Source organism: Ranitomeya variabilis, chromosome 1 (assembly GCF_051348905.1).
Source record: "Ranitomeya variabilis isolate aRanVar5 chromosome 1, aRanVar5.hap1, whole genome shotgun sequence".
NCBI classification, from domain to species: Eukaryota; Metazoa; Chordata; class Amphibia; order Anura; family Dendrobatidae; genus Ranitomeya; species Ranitomeya variabilis.
In genome coordinates, this window is record NC_135232.1 from 202,050,192 (window position 1) to 202,064,784 (window position 14,593).

The window sequence follows — 14,593 nt, forward strand, 5'->3', positions numbered from 1 at the left end:
ATCTAGGGGAAGGGGGTGGGGGGGCGTCACGGAGGTGGGGGGGGGGCCCCATTTGGAAGTTCGCACCGGGGCCCATAACTTTGTAGTTACGCCACTGTGCACCTGACTACAGATGCATGGACCAGTAGGCATGGCCAGGGACGTTATGTGTCCATCACGGCACACTGGGTGAATGTGGTGGATGCAGGGTCCACAGGCGACATCAATTTAGGGACAGTTGTGCCCAGCCCACGGTCTAGGAAACAGTTGGCTGTAGGCGTTCGCACCCCCTCCTCCTCCTCCTCCTCGTCCTCCTGCAGAAGCTACAGCTCTTCCACAGAACGCAGTCTGCCAACCACTCCATCGGCAGATGACACTGTTGCACACCAGTTGTCCCATTATGGGCCAGCTACTGCCAAGCGTCAGCAGGCTGTATTGGCTATGAAGTGCTTGGGCGACAACAGACACACCGCGGAAGTTCTGTCCGAGTTCTTGCAACAAGAAACGCAGTCGTGGCTGGGCACAGTAGATCTTGAGGCAGGCAAGGTAGTGAGTGATAACGGAAGGAATTTCATGGCTGCCATCTCCCTTTCCCAACTGAAACACATTCCTTGCCTGGCTCACACCTTAAACCTGGTGGTGCAGTGCTTATTGAAAACTTATCCTGGGTTCTCCGACCTGCTCCTCAAAGTGCGTGCACTTTGCTCACATATCCGACGTTCGCCTGTACACGCCAGCCGTATGCAGACCTATCAGCGGTCTTTGAACCTTCCCCAGCATCGCCTAATCATAGACGTTGCAACAAGGTGGAACTCAACACTGCACATGCTTCAGAGACTGTGCGAACAGAGGCATGCTGTTATTTATTTGTGGGAGGATACACGGGCAGGCAGTAGGATGGCAGACATGGAGTTGTCAGGTGTGCAGTGGTCTAAGATACAAGACATGTGTCAAGTCCTTCAGTGTTTTGAGGAATGCACACGGCTGGTTAGTGCAGACAACGCCGTAATAAGCATGAGCATCCCCCTAATGCGTCTGCTGATGCAAAGTTTGACGCACATAAAGGAGCAGGCGTCTGCACCAGAGGAAGAGGAAAGCCTTGATGACAGTCAGCCATTGTCTGGTCAGGGCAGTGTACAGGACGAGGTAGCGGGCGAAGAGGAGGTGGAGGACGAGGAGGATGATGGGGATGAGTATATTTTTAATGCCGAACCTTTCCCGGGGGCACAGGAAATTGGTTGCGTGTCACGGCCGGGTTCTGGTTTTTTGAGGGACACAAGTGACGTAGATTTGCCTGCAACTGCCCCTCAACCAATCACAACCGGAGATTTGACAACTGGAACTTTGGCCCACATGGCGGATTATGCCTTACGTATCCTAAAAAGGGACACACGCATTACGAAAATGATGAACGATGACGATTACTGGTTGGCCTGCCTCCTTGATCCACGCTATAAAGGCAAATTGCAAAATATTATGCCACATGAGAACTTGGAACTAATATTAGCAACCAAACAATCAACTCTTGTTGACCGTTTGCTTCAGGCATTCCCAGCACACAGCGCACGTGATCGTTCTCACACGAGCTCCAGGGGGCAGCAGACTAGGAGTGTTAGGGGTGCACACATCAGAAGTGGCGTTGGACAGAGGGGTTTTCTGACCAGGTTGTGGAGTGATTTTGCTATGACCGCAGACAGGACAGGTACTGCTGCATCAATTGAAAGTGACAGGAGACAACATTTGTCCAGTATGGTTACTAACTATTTTTCATCCCTTATCGATGTTCTCCCTCAACCGTCATTCCCATTTGATTACTGGGCCTCCAAATTAGACACCTGGCCAGAATTGGCAGAATATGCATTGCAGGAGCTTGCTTGCCCGGCAGCAAGTGTCCTATCAGAAAGAGTATTCAGTGCTGCAGGTTCAATATTAACCGAAAAAAGGACTCGTCTGGCTACCCAAAATGTTGACGATCTAACATTCATTAAAATGAACCACAACTGGATTTCGAAATCTTTTGCCCCACCTTGCCCGGCCGACACCTAGCTTTCCTATGAAAAGCTCTTGCCTGTGAATTACTTTTCTAATGTCTAATTTGCTGCAGCTGATTGTACAGCATACGACATGTTTACACCTCCCTAAATGGCAAAACTCCCCACACGGGGCCGTGGTATCGCGACTTGGCGCAAGCACCCGTGAGACTGCTGTTTGTCTGAAGAGGTGGGTGTGCTCGCTTTTGGTTGACGGCATTGCTACTGGGTCCCTCATAGTACAATGTAGTGTCTCTGGCGGTGGTGGTGCGCACCCAACGTCAGACACACCGTTGTAACATGAGGGGCCCTGGGGTGGTCCCGCCGGCCTCAAGAGAGTTCCCCCCTACCCCAGCTCAAAATGTGCTCTACCACGTGCAAAATTATGTCGCACAGCTCCACCAATCTTTAGTCTATTCGCTGACATCATTCAATGTCTGGCACTGACAATACAAATTTGTAGACATCTATGATGCAACTTAAAGTAGTCTGTGTCTGTGTCCTATATTGGCACCATTAAATAGTTACTGCCAAATTACTATGTCAGAAACTCAGCAGATGAGCCCACCCCTGTACCTAAGTATGCCACCTTTTTTTTTGTTTTGGTTGTTTTGCGAGACATTAACATCTATTTATATTTTGGGAGTACTGGGACAGACACTCCTTGCACTACTCCTCCACTCACCACCAAGCTGCCCGTGTATCCATGTAACCGCTGTAAAACTGCCATGAGCCTATTGTTTGTTATTTTAGGCCTTTGAAGCCTGTCTGCGGTCCCTCCTTCCACTAGTCCTCCACTGACCAGACCACTGCTGCCCGTGTACCCCTGGAACCAATTATAAAGTGCCTACAGCCAGCCCATTTTTTTATGTTAGGCCTTTGAAGCCTGTCTGCGGTCCCTCCTTCCACTAGTCCTCCACTGGCCAGACCACTGCTGCCCGTGTACCCCTGGAACCAATTATAAAGTGCCTACAGCCAGCCCATTTTTTTATGTTAGGCCTTTGAAGCCTGTCTGCGGTCCCTCCTTCCACTAGTCCTCCACTGGCCAGACCACTGCTGCCCGTGTACCCCTGGAACCAATTATAAAGTGCCTACAGCCAGCCCATTTTTTTATTTTAGGCCTTTGAAGCCTGTCTGCGGTCCCTCCTTCCACTAGTCCTCCACTGGCCAGACCACTGCTGCCCGTGTACCCCTGGAACCAATTATAAAGTGCCTACAGCCAGCCCATTTTCTTATGTTAGGCCTTTGAAGCCTGTCTGCGGTCCCTAATTTAAATACTCCTCCACTCACCACCAAGCTGCCTGCCCGTGTATCCATGTAACCGCTGTAAAACTGCCATGAGCCTATTGTTTGTTATGTTAGGCCTTTGATAGCCTGTCTGCGGTCCCTACTTTAAATACTCCTCCACTCACCACCAAGCTGCCTGCCCGTCTATCCATGTAACCGCTGTAAAACTGCCATGAGCCTATTGTTTGTTATGTTAGGCCTTTGATAGCCTGTCTGCGGTCCTTACTTTAAATACTCCTCCACTCACCACCTAGCTGCCTGTGTATCCATGTAACCGATGTAAAACTGCCATGACTGCCTACTGTTTGTTATTTTAGGCCTTTGATAGCCTGTCTGCGGCCCCTACTTGCAATACTCCTCCACTGACCACAATGCTGCCTGGAGTGCCTGCCTGTGTATCCATGTAACCGATGTAAAACTGCCATGACTGCCTACTGTTTGTTATTTTAGGCCTTTGATAGCCTGTCTGCGGCCCCTACTTGCAATACTCCTCCACTGACCACAATGCTGCCTGGAGTGCCTGCCTGTGTATCCATGTAACCGATATAAAACTGCCATGAGTGCCTACTGTTTGGTATTTTAGGCCTTTGATAGCCTGTCTGCAGCCCCTACTTGCAATACTCCTCCACTGACCACACCAATGCTGCCCGTGTACCCCTGGAACCTATTTAAAAGTTCATAGAGCCTAGTTATATATTTTATTTACTATTAATAAGGCCATGATGGACTACGCTGTACCACGCTACAAGCTAACCAGTCGACACTTCTTTTGCGAGAAAAGCCATCCCAACCCTCCACCAGCATGTAGAAGACCGCATTGTCCATGCACTCTGGCAATCTGTGAGTACAAAGGTGCACCTGACAACAGACACATGGACCTGTAGGCATGGCCACGGAAGATTACGTGTCCATTACGGCGCAATGGGTTAATGTGGTGGATGCATGGTCCACAGGGGACAGCCTACTAAGTCTGTCTGCAGTCCCTAATTCAAATTGTCCTCCACTGTCTAAATTGGAGCTTCCACCTTCTGGCTTTCGGCCTATAGTATCAGAAATTAAACTGCATTTGGCCTTCAACTTTGGTTAGGGCCTACTAACGGCTTCTGCCCCTCCCTGGTGTTGCCCTCAACTAAATAAAGCTGAGCTTCAACCTTCCGGCTCTCATTAAGTGGTTTTAAAAAAAAAAAATGGTGGTTAGGGCCTACTAACGGCTTCTGCCCCTCCCTGGTGTTGCCCTCAACTAAATAAAGCTGAGCTTCAACCTTCTGCTCCAAATTACCATTTTAAAAAATGCAATAGGCTTTTCCGGCCTACTAAAGGTGTCTGTCTGTATGCCCCTGCCTGGTGTTGTCCTCAACTAAATAAAGCTGAGCTTCAACCTTCTGCTCCAAATTACCATTTTAAAAAATGCAATAGGCTTTTCCGGCCTACTAAAGGTGTCTGTCTGTGTGCCCCTGCCTGGTGTTGTCCTCAACTAAATAAAGCTGAGCTTCAACCTTCTGCTCCAAATTACCATTTTAAAAAATGCAATAGGCTTTTCCGGCCTACTAAAGGTGTCTGTCTGTGTGCCCCTGCCTGGTGTTGTCCTCAACTAAATAAAGCTGAGCTTCAACCTTCCGGCTCTCATTAAGTGGTTTTTTTAAAAAAAAAATGGTGGTTAGGGCCTACTAACGGCTTCTGCCCCTCCCTGGTGTTGCCCTCAACTAAATAAAGCTGAGCTTCAACCTTCTGCTCCAAATTACCATTTTAAAAAATGCAATAGGCTTTTCCGGCCTACTAAAGGTGTCTGTCTGTGTGCCCCTGCCTGGTGTTGTCCTCAACTAAATAAAGCTGAGCTTCAACCTTCTGGCTTTCGCCCTATACTATCAGATATTAAACTGCATTTGGCCTACTAGTGTGGTTAGGCCCTTGAAACAGTGTCTGCTGCTCTTGGGTTTGCTACTCCACTGAACAAAGCAATGCCGCCTGTTTAGTCCTGTTACCAATTTTGAACTGCATTTAGCCTACTTTATTCTTTGGCCCTATATCTGTTTCCTCCTCATCCTGCCCATTGCCCAGCCACTGCTAGATGAGTCTGCTGGTACATTGACCTAGACCACTACATTCCCCTTGTACTCTACACAGCCAGAATCTGACCCTGCTGAAAGTAAGGTTCCCCTTCCCGCATGTTATACCACCTTACACAGGGACAAAGAGGAAGGTGCAGATGAAAGTGCAGGTTCCTTCATCAGGTGGGGGGGCATACTCGTTGGCGACGTCACTGGCACAGGGCCCCTCAGAGTACGCAAAAGTGTCGCTGCTGGTGGGAGGCGCCCCCGCCATGCAAACACACCGCCGTACTTTGAGGGGCCCTGTGCCAGTGCCAATGCGAATGAGTGGGCCCCCCCCTGCTTGCTCAGGATCACAGCACTTGCAACGTTTAAATACTTACCTTTCCCTGCAACACCGCCGTGACGTAGTCCGCATTTCCTGGGCCCACGAAAAACTTGAGCCAGCCCTACTCCCCCCACAACTTTCCCCCAATTCCCTATGCCCAACTATTATTATACAGTTAATTAAGATTGGCAAGCTTCAGAAACAAGAATGGATGTTTTTGGCATTAAAATGGGCACTGTAGGTGTTTTCCTGGCCTCCACTCACTGCCGACTATGCTTCCCCATTGACTTGCATTGGGTTTCGTGTTTCGGTCGATCCCCGACTTTTAGCGATAATCGGCCGACTGCACTCGACTCGACTCTGGACAAAATCGGGTTTCCCAAAACCCTACTCGATCTTAAAAAAATGAAAGTCGCTCAACCCTAGTCTCAACAAATCGAAACAGATGTCTCAAATCAGTTCTCTCACCGGTTTTGCCCCCAGATCGTTACCTCCCAGGTGAACCACCAAAATGTCCGGGGGATGATCCAAACGGGCGGCGCGGGAGAATTCTGACAACAGGCTACGCCACAACATACCACGGCGACCCATCCAACGAATGACAACTGCCTCCAGACCAAAACCCAGTTGCCTACCATTCGACCTAGCATCAGCCCGGAGGGCACCCCAGTAAACGAAAGAGTGTCCAACAATCCAAGCCAAGGAGGGGGGCCGACCTGGAAAACATAACCACGATTAACAAAATGCCAGAAACACACCCCCCAGCATTGCCGAATCAATGTCGCACATAAGACAGGTAACGATTAGAACTCCATCTACCTATTTTTTTAATCACATCCGGCCCCAGGCCCAAACCATCGGCCTCGGACGCAGCCCCAATCCGAAAGGAATGCAAACCGAAATTATCCGGGTTAACACCCAGATATTCCAAGCCCTTCTTCAAAACAGCCACAAACTGGAAGCGTGACAGAAAATCCCCTTCTTGATGCTGTAACAAAGGGCTTGACCTGACCAGGCACAAACCCCAATATGCTTCCAAACACTGCTGCGGGCACATCCCGCTACCATCCACCCTTCCTAACACTACTTTCGTTCCCCTGCCCAGCTGGTCCGTCTTTGACCGCCTAATCCAAAAAGCGATACCCCCATCCCAAAAAAACACATCTTCCGCTAAAAGACCACCCGACTTGCCCCTGCTCGGGGAAACCAATTCTCCCAAACGCAAAGCACCAAAAAATGCTAAAGAAAAAGCCAACCGAAACAGTATCACTTCGAACTGAGAAGAACAAACAAAAACTAAGGCCTCACCTAACTGCTGCAACAACTCAAAAGAAATGGTCCTGCGCTTATCAAAAGTAACATTACCTTTGCGAAAACCTTTTAACGCCTGCCGTATTATAAAGTCCTTTGTAACGTCCCTGGCCCCTTGCAGCCGGAAACCGAAAACCAAACCTGCTATAAACTTATTTAACCTAGACACAGATCAACCCCATTCCACCACCTTACCAATCAGGGCCAATAACGCCATAGTCCTATCACCATCGGACTCCGCCGGGCCACATTGATCTAACCAACCTTCCCACATAGCCCACGACGCCGTATAATCCAACCAAGTCCTGTTTGACACTGAAGCTTGAATCAGTTGGCCTCCCCTTCCGTAACAACCTGCCACAGATGCAAAGGACACGCCGCTCCTGTCACCTCCGAATCTGGAGCCAATTCCCGGAAACGGTCCCACTGCAAACGAGACAAAGCGTCAGCTATATTGTTTCGAACGCCTGGCACGTGCACCGCCGAGATCCATGCATTCAACTCTAAGCATCTCAACACCAATTCCCTGACCAGCCTGATTACTGGGGGGGAAGAAGAAGATAAGCTGTTAATCACGGACACCACGCTCGAGTGGTCGGAATGAAAACGCACCTGCCAGTCCCTGAAGTTGTCGCCCCAAATAAAAGCTGACACCACAATTGGGAACAGCTCCAACAATGTCAAGTTCTTGGTAAGCCCTTTCTTTTTCCAATCTTCAGGCCAAACCTCCATACTCCATTTTCCTCCGCAATAGGCCCCATAACCAACTCCACCCGCTGCGTCCGTGTAGATCTCGCAGTCAAATGCATTGAGATCCTCCCGCTGAATAAGTGACCTGCCATTATAGCTGTCCAAAAAACGTTGCCAAATGAGAAGGTCGTCCTTATGCTCCCTACCCAAACGGATAAAATGATGGGCTGACCGGACTCCCGCCGTCGCCCTGGACAATCTGCGGCAAAAAATCCTGCCCATCGGCATGATACGGCAAGCAAAATTCAGGCGTCCCAGCAACGACTGCAACTCCTTCAGGGTTACCTTCCGCAATTTTCCGATCCTGCCCACCTCCTGCCTAAGCAACAGCAACTTATCATCCGGCAACTGACATTCCATTTTTTCGGAATCAATGACAATCCCTAGAAAACTCAAGACCTTACAGGGGCCCTACATTTTATCGTGCGCCAAAGGAACGCCAAACTGTCCGGCCACCCATTCCATGGTAGCAAGTAGATAACCACACACCGCAGAATCCGGTGGACCAACAAACAAAAAGTCATCCAAATAGTGAATGACCAAAGGAACAGCCGAAACGTCTCTCAGTCACTACCCATTCCAAAAAGGTACTGAAAGTCTCAAACAATGCACAAGAAATCGAACACCCCATAGGCAAACACCTATCCAAGTAAAAACCCCCCTCCCACCAACAACCTAACAACAGAATGCTCTGCGGGTGCACAGGCAAAAGCCGAAAAGCCGATTCGATGTCTGTTTTTGCCAACAAGGCCCCAGGCCCGTACCTGCGCACCCACTGGACAGCGGCATCGAAAGAGGTATAAACAACGGAGCACAACTCTTCCACAATCCCATCATTAACCGAGGATCCCTTGGGATAAGACAGGTGCTGAATTAGCCGAAACTTATTCGGCTCCTTCTTGGGCACCACCCCAAGCGGGGAAACAATTACGTCAGCCATAGGGAGTGAACTAAACGGCCCCGCCATCCTTCCCAATTCGACCTCCTTTGCCAATTTAACCGAAACAACCCCCGAATGCAAACTAGCCGATCTCAAGTTCTTTTTAGAAAAGGGGACAACATGCGTCGGGTGAGGAATCTTAAACCCCTCAAGAAAACCATCCCTAATAACTTCCGCCTTTTGATAATCCGGGTATCTATTTAGATAGGGGGCCATCTTTTGAAGCCTCACCGGAGTCTCCCCCTTGACCGCCACCCACGGATGGCTTACCACGCGATTTCTTGAAACACTTAGCAGCCCCATGTGAGGCCTCGTTGCAATGGGAGCACACATGTTTAAACTTACAGGTGGCGCCATACTTACACTGGCCGTCGTTAAACTGCCAGCATGTCCCCGTCCTTTCCTTTGCCTGTGACCCCTGTCCTCCTCCACCTTGTCCTGACTGTTGACTGTTACCCCCCCCCGCCCCCCTGAAAGGACTGCCCGTAACGCACCGGTGCCATAACCTTCAACCACAATCCGATGTCCTTTTGATCCCATCTTATCTCGGGCCTCACCGCCTTGCGCTGCCTGAACTGTTCATCGTATCGCAGCCAAGCCTGGCCCCCATAGGTACGATGCGCTTCACCAATAGCCTCCAAATAACAGAAAAGGCCCGAGCAATTCTCTGGGGCTTCCTCCCCTATAACGCTCACCAGAATGTTAAATGCCTGCTGCCAGTTAACGAACGTCTGGGGAATAAGGCGCCAACGCCTCTTTTCCTCCTCCTCCTTTTTACTATCATCTTTCTTTCCTTTATCCAAATTAAATTTTTCTAAAGGAAGGAGAGAGAAAATCTCTACGTATTCATCTTTCCAAATCTTTTCCTTCACCTCCTTCTTCAAATGGGCCCCCAGCGGGCCCTCAAAACACACAAAAACCTCACCTTTTGCCCTATCATCTAGCTTGACGGTATCACCCCTCCCTGTTTCGGTCTGTACCGACACCGACACACCGGCCGCTGAGGACGGCGGCCCACTACCAGAACTTGCAATCTCGCTCGAACCCCCAACTCCACAACCGGCAACCGACACCAAAGCCCCAGCGGGCGACGCTCGCGCACTATCCGCAACCCCGCCATCCAATCTTCTCAAGATCTGTGACATCCCCGCCAAAAGCTCTCTAACACCCGGAACCTCACCACTACCCCCACTCTGCACAACTGACCCCGAAACACCTGCCACCGGAAAAAGACTAGACATATACTCACGGGGCTGCACAGGTGCTGTGTCCCCACCAGCCATGCCTCCTGAAGCCTGCCGCTCACTTTCATCACGATGCTCGCTCCCTGAGTCATCGCTGCCGCTCATCTGCCCCAGGCCCACACCCCTGGCCTCCACGTCACCAGGGGGGACCGAGACTGGCGAAGTCGACCGTTCACTCAAACTCCTGCTGGATCTGGACCTGGCAGACTCTGTGGGTCCTCTGTGCGCTGCAGCCGGACTGGCCCCTCTGGCTGCTGCTCCCGCGGCCCGACCCGCTCCCTGTCGTCATGTTGGCGCCATCCTGCCCGACATCCTGTTCTGCCGACCCATGCTCGAGCCAGGTGCACCGGGCGGCTGTGGAACCGGTGCACCCGCCGCTGTCCTGTCCAGCTCCTGGCTCCTGGATGATGCAGCCGCCGCTGGGCTCCTCCCTCGCCCAGTCCCTGGTACCGCCGCCGAGTCCCGGCTCCTAGGTGGTGCAGCTGCCGCTGCGCTCCTCCCTCGAGCTGTCGCTGAAGCCGCCGCTGAAGCTGCTCCCCGGCGGGTATTGCCCGAAGATCCTGGCGCTGCAGCGCCTCGTCACCCAGTGCTAGGCTGCACCGGAAATGCGGCCCTGTCTTCCTGTGCAGCGCCGGCGCTCGGACACGCCTGCACCGCTCTCACCATGCCTCGTCGTCGCGCGCCGGCAGGGGTGCTTGGTGGATTCCTGCCGGAGGAGGGGGCGGGCAGGGTGGCTGCGCCGCATCCCACAGCCCCCGCAGGGTCCCTGGAGGGGCTCCGCAGCCTGCACCTGCCGCGTGGAATAACACCGGGTGACAGCCTCTCCGGCGGCCTGGTCCTCCTGGTCCGCCTGCCCTGGCTCCCGCTGTCCCCACGCAGCCCGGTGAGCTGCTCTTCAAGCCAGCCTGCCCTCCTGGACCGTGCCTCAATGCGAAGCTGAGCGACCAAGCTGTCCACTGTGGCCATGGTAAGTAATGCTGTGGCAGCAGGTCCACTCACTTCGCTTGTCTCAAATGCAATGATCCCCTTCCCGCACTTTCTTTAGCCCCCCCTCCATTCCCACAAAATCCCCGCCCCCATACTTATCCCAACCAATCCCTGGACCCCCTGTTTAATTCCTTCTTTTTAAAAAAATAAAAATAAATACTGCACTGCTCCATGGCAACGCAGTCATGTGGGGGCTTTCTTTTAGCTGCGCCCCATACAGCCCCCCGTCTTTATATAAAATGACGAGCGCTCACTGTTTAAGTGTAGATCCACCAAGACATGTACAGTTACAGTTCACTACATCGTACAGTCAAACTATTTTACCTTAACTCACTAACGTTTTTAGATTTAGATCAGGCATTAATAGGGTCCCCATTTCCTCACATTTATTATTCTGTGATAATCGATATTCCATATAATATTGCTGGGAAATAATCTTTTTTTTAAAGGCATAGAAGTAAGAGCAATAAAAATAAAAAAAACCAAAAAGCTTGAAATGTAAGTTGAACAACAACAAAGATAATAAGGCTATTTAATGTATATACAGTACAGACCAAAAGTTTGGACACACCTTCTCATTTAAAGATTTTTCTGTATTTTCATGACTATGAAAATTGTACATTCACACTGAAGGCATCAAAACTATGAATTAATACATGTGGAATTATATACTTAACAAAAAAGTGTGAAACAACTGAAATTATGTCTTATATTCTAGGTTCTTCAAAGTAGCCACCTTTTGCTTTGATGACTGCTTTGCACACTCTTGCCATTCTTTTGGTAAGCTTCAAGAGGTAGTCACCGGGAATGGTCTTCCAATAATCTTGAAGGAGTTCCCAGAGATGCTTAGCACTTGTTGGCCCTTTTGCCTTCACTCTGCAGTCCAGCTCACCCCAAAACCATCTCAATTGGGTTCAGGTCTGGTGACTGTGGAGGCCAGGCCATCTGGCGTAGCACCCCATCACTCTCCTTCTTAGTCAAATAGCCCTTACACAGCCTGGAGGTGTGTTTGGGGTCATTGTCCTGTTGAAAAATAAATGATGATTTAACTAAGCGCAAGCCGGATGGAATAGCATGCTGCCGCAAGACGCTGTGGTAGCCATGCTGGTTCAGTATGCCTTCAATTTTGAATAAATCCCCAACAGTGTCACCAGCAAAGCACCCCCACACCATCACACCTCCTCCTCCATGCTTCACGGTGGGAACCAGGCATGTAGAGTCCATCCGTTCACCTTTTCTCTGTCGCACAAAGACAGTGGTTGGAACCAAAGATCTCAAATTTGGACTCATCAGACCAAAGCACAGATTTCCACTGATCTAATGTCCATTCCTTGTGTTCCTTAGCGCAAACAAGTCTCTTCTGCTTGTTGCCTGTCCTTAGCAGTGGTTTCCTAGCAGCTATTTTACCATGAAGGCCTGCTGCACAAAGTCTCCTCTTAACAGTTGTTGTAGAGATGTGTCTGCTGCTAGAACTCTGTGTGGCATTGACCTGGTCTCTAATCTGAGCTGCTGTTAACCTGCGATTTCTGAGGCTGGTGATTCGGATAAACTTATCCTCAGAAGCAGAGGTGACTCTTCGTCTTCCTTTCCTGGGGCGGTCCTCATGTGAGCCAGTTTCTTTGTAGCTCTTGATGGTTTTTACAACTGCACTTGGGGACACTTTCAAAGTTTGCCCAATTTTTCGGACTGACTGACCTTCATTTCTTAAAGTAATGATGGTCACTCATTTTTCTTTACTTAGCTGCTTTTTTCTTGCCATAATACAAATTCTAACAGTCTATTCATTAGGACTATCAGCTGTGTATCCTCCAGACTTCTGCACAACACAACTGATGGTCTCAACCCCATTTATAAGGCAAGAAATCCCACACATTAAACCTGACAAGGCACACCTGTGAAGTGAAAACTATTTCCGGTGACTGTCATGTCATGATTATGGGAGCTTAGTCTCCAGAAACGCATTGAGATTCTTACCCATATGGTTTGTGCTGAAGTTTGTATCTTCCATGTTTAAGTTTGTGAATAAAGAAAACTTTTTTTCACAGATTCGGTGAAGCTGGACATTTTCTTCTCTTGGATTCTACACGCCTGGAGAGAGCGGCTCCGTGCTCCCGAAACTCAGCTTATGCATCACGGGTGAGCTGGTTTATATTCCTTCTCTTCAAGGCTCTTTACTACAGCCAAAGACCTGAGATGGACTTTGTACCACTAATTTAATTACAGTCTACAACAATCAATGGCATGATATTTACAACATCTTAGGTAAACACTAGGGTATTTTACTCAGTGAACCAAAATTGAGGCCTTTTGTCTCTGGTACCCCCAAGATGATAGCAAGAAGGGCAAAAAACTTAAAGGATCATCTCACTGCTAGTCATTTTAACCCCTTCATGACATGCACCATACTAGTACAGCGCTGCGGCAACTGCAATTGTGCCGGCCGCAGTACTAGTACGGCGCACCGATCACCGCGGTCTCGCGCTGAGCACCGCGGTGATCGGGTGCGGGTGTCAGTTGTATATTACAGCTGACACCCCGCAGCAATGCCCACGATCAGCGCTAGCGCCGATCGTGGGCATTTAACCCCTCTGATGCCGCTGTCAGTAGTGACAGCGGCATAGAGGGGGATCGCGCAGAGACGGGGGCTCCCTGCGCTCTCCCACCCGAGCAACGCGATGCGATCACGTTGCTCCGGTGATCTGGAAGGAGTCACCGGATCCAAGATGGCCGCGGGACTCCTTCCGGGTCATGACGTGACGTGGCTAGCCGGCGCCTGCTGAGAGCAATGCATGTCAGATCACTGATCTGACACAGTGCTATGCACAGTGTCAGATCAGCAATCTGATCTAATATAGTGATGTCCCACCCTGGGACAATGGTAGAAAGTAAAAAAAAAAAAATAGAATATATAAAAAGAAAAAAAAAATCCCCAAATAAAGGAAAAAAAAATTCCCAATAAATCCATTTATTTATGTAAACTAAAAAAAAACAATAAAAGTACACATATTTGGTATTGCCGCGTCTGTAACGACCCGCTCTATAAAACTATCCCACTAGTTAACCCCTTCAGTGAACACTGCAAAAAAAATAAATACAAAACAAGGCAAAAAACAACGCTTAATTATCATACAGGCGAACAAAAAGTGGTATAACACGCGATCAAAAAGACAGATATAAATAAACATGGTACCGCTGAAAACGGCATCTTGTCCCGCAAAAACAAACTACCATACAGCGTGATCAGCAGAAAGATAAAAAAGTTATAGCTCTCAGAATAAAGCAATGCAAAAACAATTATTTTTTTATATAAAATAGTTTTTATTGTGTAAAAGCGCCAAAACATAAAAAAATGATATAAATGAGTTGTCGCTGTAATCGTACTGACCTGAAGAATAAAGCTGCTTTATCAATTTTAGGTCCATAAGCAAGGCGGAACAGTAGTTAAAAATTAAAAATTAACTTTTAATTTAATCCATTAAAAGAGCCCGCTGGCTCAAAACCACAAATAAATTAACCCACAATGTGCAAATACTACAAATAGCGCTATCAGCGCAACAAAATAACTATAACGGTGAGCCACTATAATTCTTTTCTCTTAAGGGCTCCAACCATTACCAATAATACCTTTAGGTATTTTTTAGTAGAAAGGAACGACCTCACCCGAGTTGTGCGTCCTCTAGATCACAGCT